We start from the raw sequence: 9,062 nt of genomic DNA, 5'->3' as shown, positions 1-9,062 counted from the left end.
AGTTGATTTTTATTTTTTTAATCTAATTGTTTGAAATTTATTTATCTTACACTACTAGAATCGAGCTGATACACGACACAAGTACTGCATCGCACTAAATAAACAGTGACGCATGCGACGGAGTCGCCAAATATCCTGTCGCGAAATATATAAGATAATAGGCGACGTATAAAAACAGTTGCCTAATAAAAAATTTTCGCGACGTACATTTAATTTTTAGCGACTCATACAGTAATGTACTTATAGCGACTCATAAAATAGCGACTCTTTATAATAAAGTCGCTAATAAATTTTTAGCGACACTTACATAATTCGTTGCCAAATAATTCTGTCGCTAAAAATACTTCCTGAATAGCGACTCATTCATGTTTAGCGACACATTTGTTTGTCGCCTATTTAGCGACGCAGTATTTTTTGCAACGAATTATGTGAGTCTCTCTTTTAACGACCATATATTTTTAGCGACTATTTTTTAGTGTCTCCAAATTAGCGTCTCATGAATTTTTAGCGACGCTTTTTTGTCGCCTATTTAGCGACTCATTATTTTTTAGCGACAAATTTTATATGTCCCTTTTTTAACGACCCGTATAAATTAGCGAGGTGTTTTTAGTGTCTCGAAATTAGCGACGTTCATGTTTTAGCGACAAATTATAAGAGTCGCATATTTATTAATTTTTAGCGACTCATTTACCCATTTAGCGACATATGCAGCAATATATTTATGTCGCTAAAAATTGAAGAATTCTTTAAGCGACATTTTGTGTAGAGTCGCGAAATTTATGAGTCGCCAAATTGATCTTATTATATGTTGTTATATATTTTAGGCGACTTTTAGTTATCTTCATAAATTGCCATTTCTTTTATATTTTTTTTAGATTTATTTTTTTAATTTTTAAAAATTTATTAAAATATAAAATTAATTATAATACCAAAAAACTCAAACTAACTTCGTCCAAAATAATTAGAATATAAAAATTTAAAATAAATACTTGTTCATAACAAAACAATAATCAATATAATTAAATATCATATCATTGACATATTTTTACATATGCATACTTATTGAGATGGAAGTTGATGTACTCGTGTTGACGATATTACGCCCTCATACTGCATATGGAAAAATGAAAAAATTTGTTAGCACTGACGCAAAATAAATTAATAAAAACTTAATCATAATTAATAAATTAATTTGTAATTTGGCAAATGAAAATTTAATGAATATTTACTTCTTAAGGTTTGGCGTGGCACATTTCTCCTAATTAAAGTGGAAAACACATAAGAAAAAAACACATAATGAATAAATAAATATTACTTAAAATATAAGTTAATAAATATACGTACCAATTTATTTAGAAGATATTGTTTATCCATATCCCCTCACAGTCATTACGAACATAGCCACTCTCACATTCATCCTCATGATCATTTTCATCAACACTTGGCAATTGTATGGCAAATGGATTGTGAGCCATTGTAGTATCGCCAAGAACATCTTCTTCAACCAATTCTTCTTCAACAAAAGTACAATGTCGTGGTGGAGTTAAAACAACAGACCATCTCGAGTCAAGTTGATCTTCAACATAAAATATTTGTTGAACTTGTGAAGCCATGATGAATGGGTCAGATTTATATCCAATTTTACTAAAGTTAACACATGTAAACCCCATCTCATCAACTTTCACACCACTGCTGTCAACCCAATCACACTTGAACACTGGAATTTGAAACATAGTGTAATCGACGTCCCAAATCTCTCTTATGATCCCATAGTATGTCATCTCGGCTAAAATTGGGTTATTATCCTTAGCACTAGCAAAATGCTCACTTTTGGCAATAACTTTGACACCACTATTCTGGGTGACCCTCTTATTATCCATATTTATAGTGTTGAATCTAACCCCTCTAATGACATGTCCTTCATGTTTCGTTACCACCCATTGCGGACCATGGCCTAACCATCGTAATGTTTCAGACACTGTGTGATTAGGTTGACTTCGCTCTTGTGCAATCTAGTCAATAGAAAAATATGAAAAATTAAAGCTAAAACAATGATATTATATATTGAATATTTAACTTTCCCATACCTTATCACGCAACCAGTACGTAAATGTACGTTTGTGTTCGTCTTGAAACCATTTTGCTTTTTTTCCTCGATTTTTTTTGCTTGACTTCAAGACTTCAAAATGAATACTAAAACAAATAAAAGTTGTTGTAATTAATAAAAATATCCAACATATCAACTAATCGATGGCTATTAATATATTCAAAATATCAATTAAATTATACATGTTGATATATATATATATATATATATTAAAAATATCAACTAATTTATACATTAACATGTATATTATACGCACCTGACATACGGTTCCACTTCTGGTGTATTCGAAAGTATATATCTATGAACTTGCTCCCAAAGTTGTTGATCAACTGATTGATTTTTTCCACCTTTAAATGGGGCGCCAACATCATCCTTATCATTTAACTTTTGATATCTACCAATTGGGTTTCCAACTGCATCTAATCCTCTCTGAAATTCACTACAAAACTCAATCACTTCTTCACATATGTAACCCTTGGCAATACAACCTTCTGGCCGATTTTTGTTTCGAACATAACTTTTTAATACTTTCATGTACCTCTCAAACGGGTACATCCACCTGAAATGTATTGGTCCACACAATCTTACCTCTCGAACCAAATGTACAGTTAGATGAACCATTACATCAAAAAATGATGGTGGAAAGAATTTCTCTAAAAGGCACAAAGTTGTGACAAGATCATTTTGAATATTTTCCAATTCAACAACAATGATAGACTTCTTGCAAATTGCTTTGAAGAAAAAACAAAGTCTTGCAATTGCATGTCTCACATGTTTAGGAAGGATTGCACGAATTGCAAGAGGCAAGAGTTGTTGCATCAATGTATGACAATCATGAGATTTCAATCCTACCATCTTTAAGTCCTCCATTGAAACAAGATTCCTAAAGTTTGAAGAATAACCATCTGGAACCTTTAAGTCCGCTAAACACTTACAAAACAATTTCTTCTCATACTTTGATAATGTATAGTAGGCCGGTGGTAGGAAAGTTTGATTTCCTTGAGGCTTAGGGGCCAAGTCTTTCCGCAAACCCATTTCTTGTAAATCTAACTGAGCATTAACTCCGTCCTTTGTCTTACCAGGAATATTGAGCAATGTACCATATATGCTCTCACAAACATTTTTCTCAATATGCATGACATCTAAATTATGTCGCACATGGAGAAATTTCCAATATTCCAATTCAAAAAAAATGGACTTCCTCTTCCAACATTCTTCAGAATCAACAGTCCTTTTCCTCTTATGTGAGTTATCAAATCTCATTGCATTAAGCTTATCTAAGATTTCTTCTCCAGTCAACGGTTTTGGAGGCACTCCAAATTCTTGAAATCCATTGAAAGCCTTGTTTTGCCTTCTATATTGATGATTTGGAGGAAGAAATCTTCTATGACCGGTAAAACTCATTTTTTTTTCCATGCTTTAGCCTTGTAGCAAAAGTATTTTCACTGCAAATTGGATACGCATAATATCCCTTCACCGCATGACCGGACAAGTTACCATAAGCTGGGAAATCATTTATTGTCCATAGCAACACTGCCTTCAATGTGAATTTCTCCTGACGGTAAGCATTGAAGACCGTAACACCCTCATTCCACAACCGCTGCAGGTCTTCAACTAACGGCTCCATGTATACATCAATTTGATTTCCTGGTTGCTTTGGTCCAGAAATTAGAAGACTTAACATCATAAATTTCCGCTTCATACACAACCAAGGAGGAAGATTATACACAACCGTCATCACAGGCCAACAACTATACCTACTACTCAACATATTATGTGGATTAACTCCATCGGTTGCGATCCCAAGTCTCAAATTCCTATCTTCGGATGCAAAGTTTGGCCATAAACGATCAACCAACTTCCAAGATGGAGAATCCGCAGGGTGTTGCATTTCCCCTGTCTTAACCTTTCTCCCATTGGCATGCCATGTCAAATTCTTAGCTGTTTCAACACTACGAAACATTCGTTTAAAACGCAGAATAATAGGAAAGTACCATAAAACTTTATTTGGAATATTGCTAGCAACTCCATTCTTATCAATTTTCCATCTAGCAGATCCACATTTAGGACATTCATTAAGGTCCAAATATTCCTTCCTAAACAGAATACAACTTTTAGGACATGCATGAATCTTGATGTACTCCATTCCCAAAGCACTCAAAGTCTTCTTAACATTGTACATGGAGGTTGGCAACACATTGTCATTTGGCAACATCTGTGATAACAATTGCAACAGTACATCAAAGCTCTTATCAGAATATCCATATTTTACCTTTAAGTTGTACAATTTAACCAAAGCCGACAACTTGGTAAATTTGGTACAACCTAGGTACAAAGGTTTCTCCGCATCCTCCAATAAGGTAGCAAATTCATTAGGATCATTATCAAAAGTTTCTAATGCAGCACGGGTCATGTCTAAGCTATTGAAAGCCACGTCTTCCTTACTACTACTATCATTTTCATTATATTCTACATTAATATTCCCAAAATGAGAAGATGGTCTAATACCATCAGCACATGACTCACCATGCCAAATCCATCGCCGATAGTTGACATCAAACCCATTCTAATATATATGGCCTTTAATATCCAAAATAGTATGGATTTTCATATTCCCGCATTGCATGCGAGGACACCGTATGGCATTACAATCATTGGCATTCTCCATGCTAAATTTCAAAAATTCACTCACTCCCTTAGCAAAATCACTTGAGGTTCTATCCTTCGTTATCCACGATTTATCCATTTCCCTACCAATCTAAACAGAACAATATCAAACAATATCATAAAAAAAAATTTGAGACAAAAGCAAGATTAAGAAAACCCATCGCAAACAAATTATCGACAAAAGCAAGATTAAGAAACCCATCGAAGCAAGGTTAAGAAAACCCATTGCAAACAAATTATCGACAAAAGCAAGATTAAGAAAACCCATCTCAAACAAATTATCGACAAAAGCAAGATTAAGAAACCCATCGAAGCAAGATTAAGAAAACCCATCGCAAACAAATTATCGACAAAAGCAAGATTAAGAAAACCCATTGCAAACAAATTATCGACAAAAGCAAGATTAAGAAAACCCATCGGAAACAAATTATCCACAAAAACAAGATTAAGAAAACCCAGCGAACCTAACCTTCGGGTATAATGAATAAATAAATAAAAAATAACCCAATCCACCACATGTCACCGCCAATCATAAAGCGAAAAGAAACTCACTGAAACCATGGAGACGAAGAAAGAAGAATCCAAGCTAACCACGAGGGAGACGAAGAAAGAAGAATCCACAAAGAAAGAAATCCAACTTCCAGATAGCAATGCAAGCAAATGGAAAATTAAACATGAAATATCCCACTCTTTAAGTCTCTTTTAGATTGCTTCCAATTCTAACACCTATTATGAAGTGTACTAACACATATTTTGTGAAAAGAAATGGTATTCAAAATCCCGCGTAAATTTTGAAAACGCGCCAAAAATTTTAAGAAATTGGATAAACAGGCGACGTATTCAGATAAACTGTGTCGCTAAAGGATAAACAGTTTCATAGACGCTCTTTTTTTAATTCTTTTAAAACAAATAAGTTTCTCCAAGTACTGTTTATTTCCTTCTTAAACTTTTGGCAATAACTCTAAAATTGTAATTTTACATTTAAAAAGGTAGATGATCTAGCGACTCATTGATATAAATAGGCGATGCATTTACATATAAAAGGGTCGCCTTATCCAATAGTAATTAAAATTTATTTTTTAATTTGTGTTACTTTTTATAAAATTACATTCCAAAAAAATTTTCACATAGCATTCCAATGAACACCAAGTCAATTAATCTAAAAATATAAAACAGTTCTATCAATGCTCTTTTCAATTATTCTCATATATGAGTATACACAAACACAAAAACACATCTCACGACATAATTTGAGATAGGATATAACAATTGTAAATTGGTCTAAAGCAAGAACCCATAGTCCAATTGCTCGAAGTAAGTATGTTCAACGAGTTGCACTTTCATGTTTTCGGCTATCAGTGATAGTTTATATGAACCCAAATAAACTAATAGATTACATTTGGGAAGGACATTTCAAATAAAAAGCGATGCATTAAAATATTTATGAGTCGCTTATGAGCAAATAATTTGTTTTTTGGGTTTGTGATCTTTCTGTTCAATCAATCTGATATTATTTCAGCATCAAATAACCAGTGAAAATATTTAAATAAGATAAAGAAAGCTATTTTTTTTTAATTACAGTAATCGGAGACGCATAAACAGTCTTATGCGTCGCCTAATATCCAAAGTTTTTTTTTTGGTTAAAAAACCTTCCTTTTTAACTATTTGATTTTCTTGGAGCATCAAATAACCAGTGAAAATAGTTAAACAAGATAAAGAAAGTTTTTTTTTTAAAAAAAAATTATGATAATAGGCGACGCATACACAGTATTATGCGTCGCCTAATACCTACAGTTTTTTTTTTTTTTTTTTAAATCTTCCTGTTTAACAATTTGATTTTCTTCCAGCATCAAATAACCAGTGAAAATATTTAAACAAGATAAAGAGAGTTTTTTTTTTTTTTTTAAATTATGATAATAGGCGACGCATAAACAGTCTTATGCGTCACCTAATACCTAAAGTTTTTTTTTTTTTTTTTTAAATCTTCCTGTTTAACAATTTGATTTTCTTCCAACATCAAATAACCAGTGAAAATATTTAAACAAGATAAAGAGAGTTTTTTTTTTTTTTTAAATTATGATAATAGGCGACGCATAAACAGTATTATGCGTCGCCTAATACCTAAATTTTTTTTTTTAAAAATCTTCCTGTTTAACAATTTGATTTTCTTCCAGCATCAAATAACCAGTGAAAATATTTAAACAAGATAAAGAGAGTTTTTTTTTTTTTTAAATTATGATAATAGGCGACGCATAAACAGTCTTATGCGTCGCCTAATACCTAAAGTTTTTTTTTTTTTTTTTTAAATCTTCCTGTTTAACAATTTGATTTTCTTCCAACATCAAATAACCAGTGAAAATATTTAAACAAGATAAAGAGAGTTTTTTTTTTTTAAAATTATGATAATAGGCGACGCATAAACAGTATTATGCGTCGCCTAATACCTAAATTTTTTTTTTTAAAAATCTTCCTGTTTAACAATTTGATTTTCTTCCAGCATCAAATAACCAGTGAAAATATTTAAACAAGATAAAGAGAGTTTTTTTTTCTTTTTAAATTATGATAATAGGCGACGCATACACAGTATTATGCGTCGCCTAATACATACAGTTTTTTTTTTTTTTTAAATCTTCCTGTTTAACAATTTGATTTTCTTCCAGCATCAAATAACCAGTGAAAATATTTAAACAAGATAAAGAGAGTTTTTTTTTTTTTTTTAAATTATGATAATAGGCGACGCATAAACAGACTTATGCGTCGCCTAATACCTAAATTTTTTTTTTTTAAATCTTCCTATTTAACAATTTGATTTTTTTCCAGCATCAAATAACCAGTGAAAATATTTAAATAGGATAAAGAGAGTTTTTTTTTTTTTTTAAATTATGATAATAGGCGACGCATACATAGTATTATGCGTCGCCTAATACCTACAGTTTTTTTTTTTTTTAAATCTTCCTGTTTAACAATTTGATTTTCTTCCAGCATCAAATAACCTGTGAAAATATTGAAAGAAGATAAAGAGAGTTTTTTTTTTTTTTTTTAAATTATGATAATAGGCGACGCATAAACAGACTTATGCGTCGCCTAATACCTAAATTTTTTTTTTTTTTAAATCTTCCTGTTTAACAATTTGATTTTCTTCCAGCACCAAATAACCAATCAAAATATTTAAACAAGATAAAGAGAGTTTTTTTTTTTTTTTTAAATTATGATAATAGGCGACGCATACACAGTATTATGCATCGCCTAATACCTACAGTTTTTTTTTTTTTTTTAAATCTTCCTGTTTAACGATTTCATTTTCTTCCAGCATCAAATAACCAGTGAAAATATTTAAACAAGATAAATAGAGTTTTTTTTTTTTTAAATTATGATAATATGCGACGCATAAACAGACTTATGCGTCGCCTAATACCTAAGTTTTTTTTTTTTTTTTTAAATCTTCCTGTTTAACAATTTAATTTTCTTCCAGCATCAAATAACCAGTGAAAATATTTAAACAAGATAAAGAGAGTTTTTTTTTTTTTTAATTATGGTAATAGGCGATGCATAAACAGTCTTATGCGTCGCCTAATACCCAAAGTTTTTTTTTTTTGTTACAAAAACCTTCCTTTTTAACTATTTGATTTTCTTGGAGCATCAAATAACCAGTGAAAATATTTAAACAAGATCAAGAGCATTTTTTTTTTAAAATTATGATAATAGGCGACGCATAAAAAGTCTTATGCGTTGCCTAATACACAAAGTTTTTTTTTTTTTTAAGAAAAAAACCTTTCCTTTTAACTATTTGATTTTCTTGGAGTATCAAATAACCAGTGAAAATATTTAAACAAGATAAAGAGAGTTTTTTTTTCTTTTTTTAAATTATAGTAATAGGCGACACATAAACAGTCTTATGCGTCGCCTAATACCCAAAGTTTGTTTTTTTTTAAAAAAAAACCTTCCTTTTTAACTATTTGATTTTCTTGGAGCATCAAATAACCAGTGAAAATATTTAAACAAGATCAAGAGCATTTTTTTTTTAATTTATAGTAATAGGCGACGCATAAGACTGTTTATGCGTCGCCTAATGCCCAAAGTTTTTTTTTTTAAACTTTCATTTTTAACAATTTGATTTTCTTTGAGCATTAAATAACCAGTGAAAATATTTAAATAAGATAAAGAAAATTTTTTTTTTTTAAATTATAGTAATAGGCGACGCATAATGACCCTTATGAGTCGCCTATAATCCAAAGTTATTTTTTTTTTATCTTCCTTTTTAATCAATTTGATTTTATTTTAGCATAAA

The sequence above is a fragment of the Ziziphus jujuba genome, chromosome 4 (assembly GCF_031755915.1).
Source record: "Ziziphus jujuba cultivar Dongzao chromosome 4, ASM3175591v1".
In the NCBI taxonomy this organism is placed as follows: domain Eukaryota; kingdom Viridiplantae; phylum Streptophyta; class Magnoliopsida; order Rosales; family Rhamnaceae; genus Ziziphus; species Ziziphus jujuba.
The sequence above is the reverse complement of the archived record's forward strand: the minus strand, read 5'-3'. Positions refer to the sequence as shown.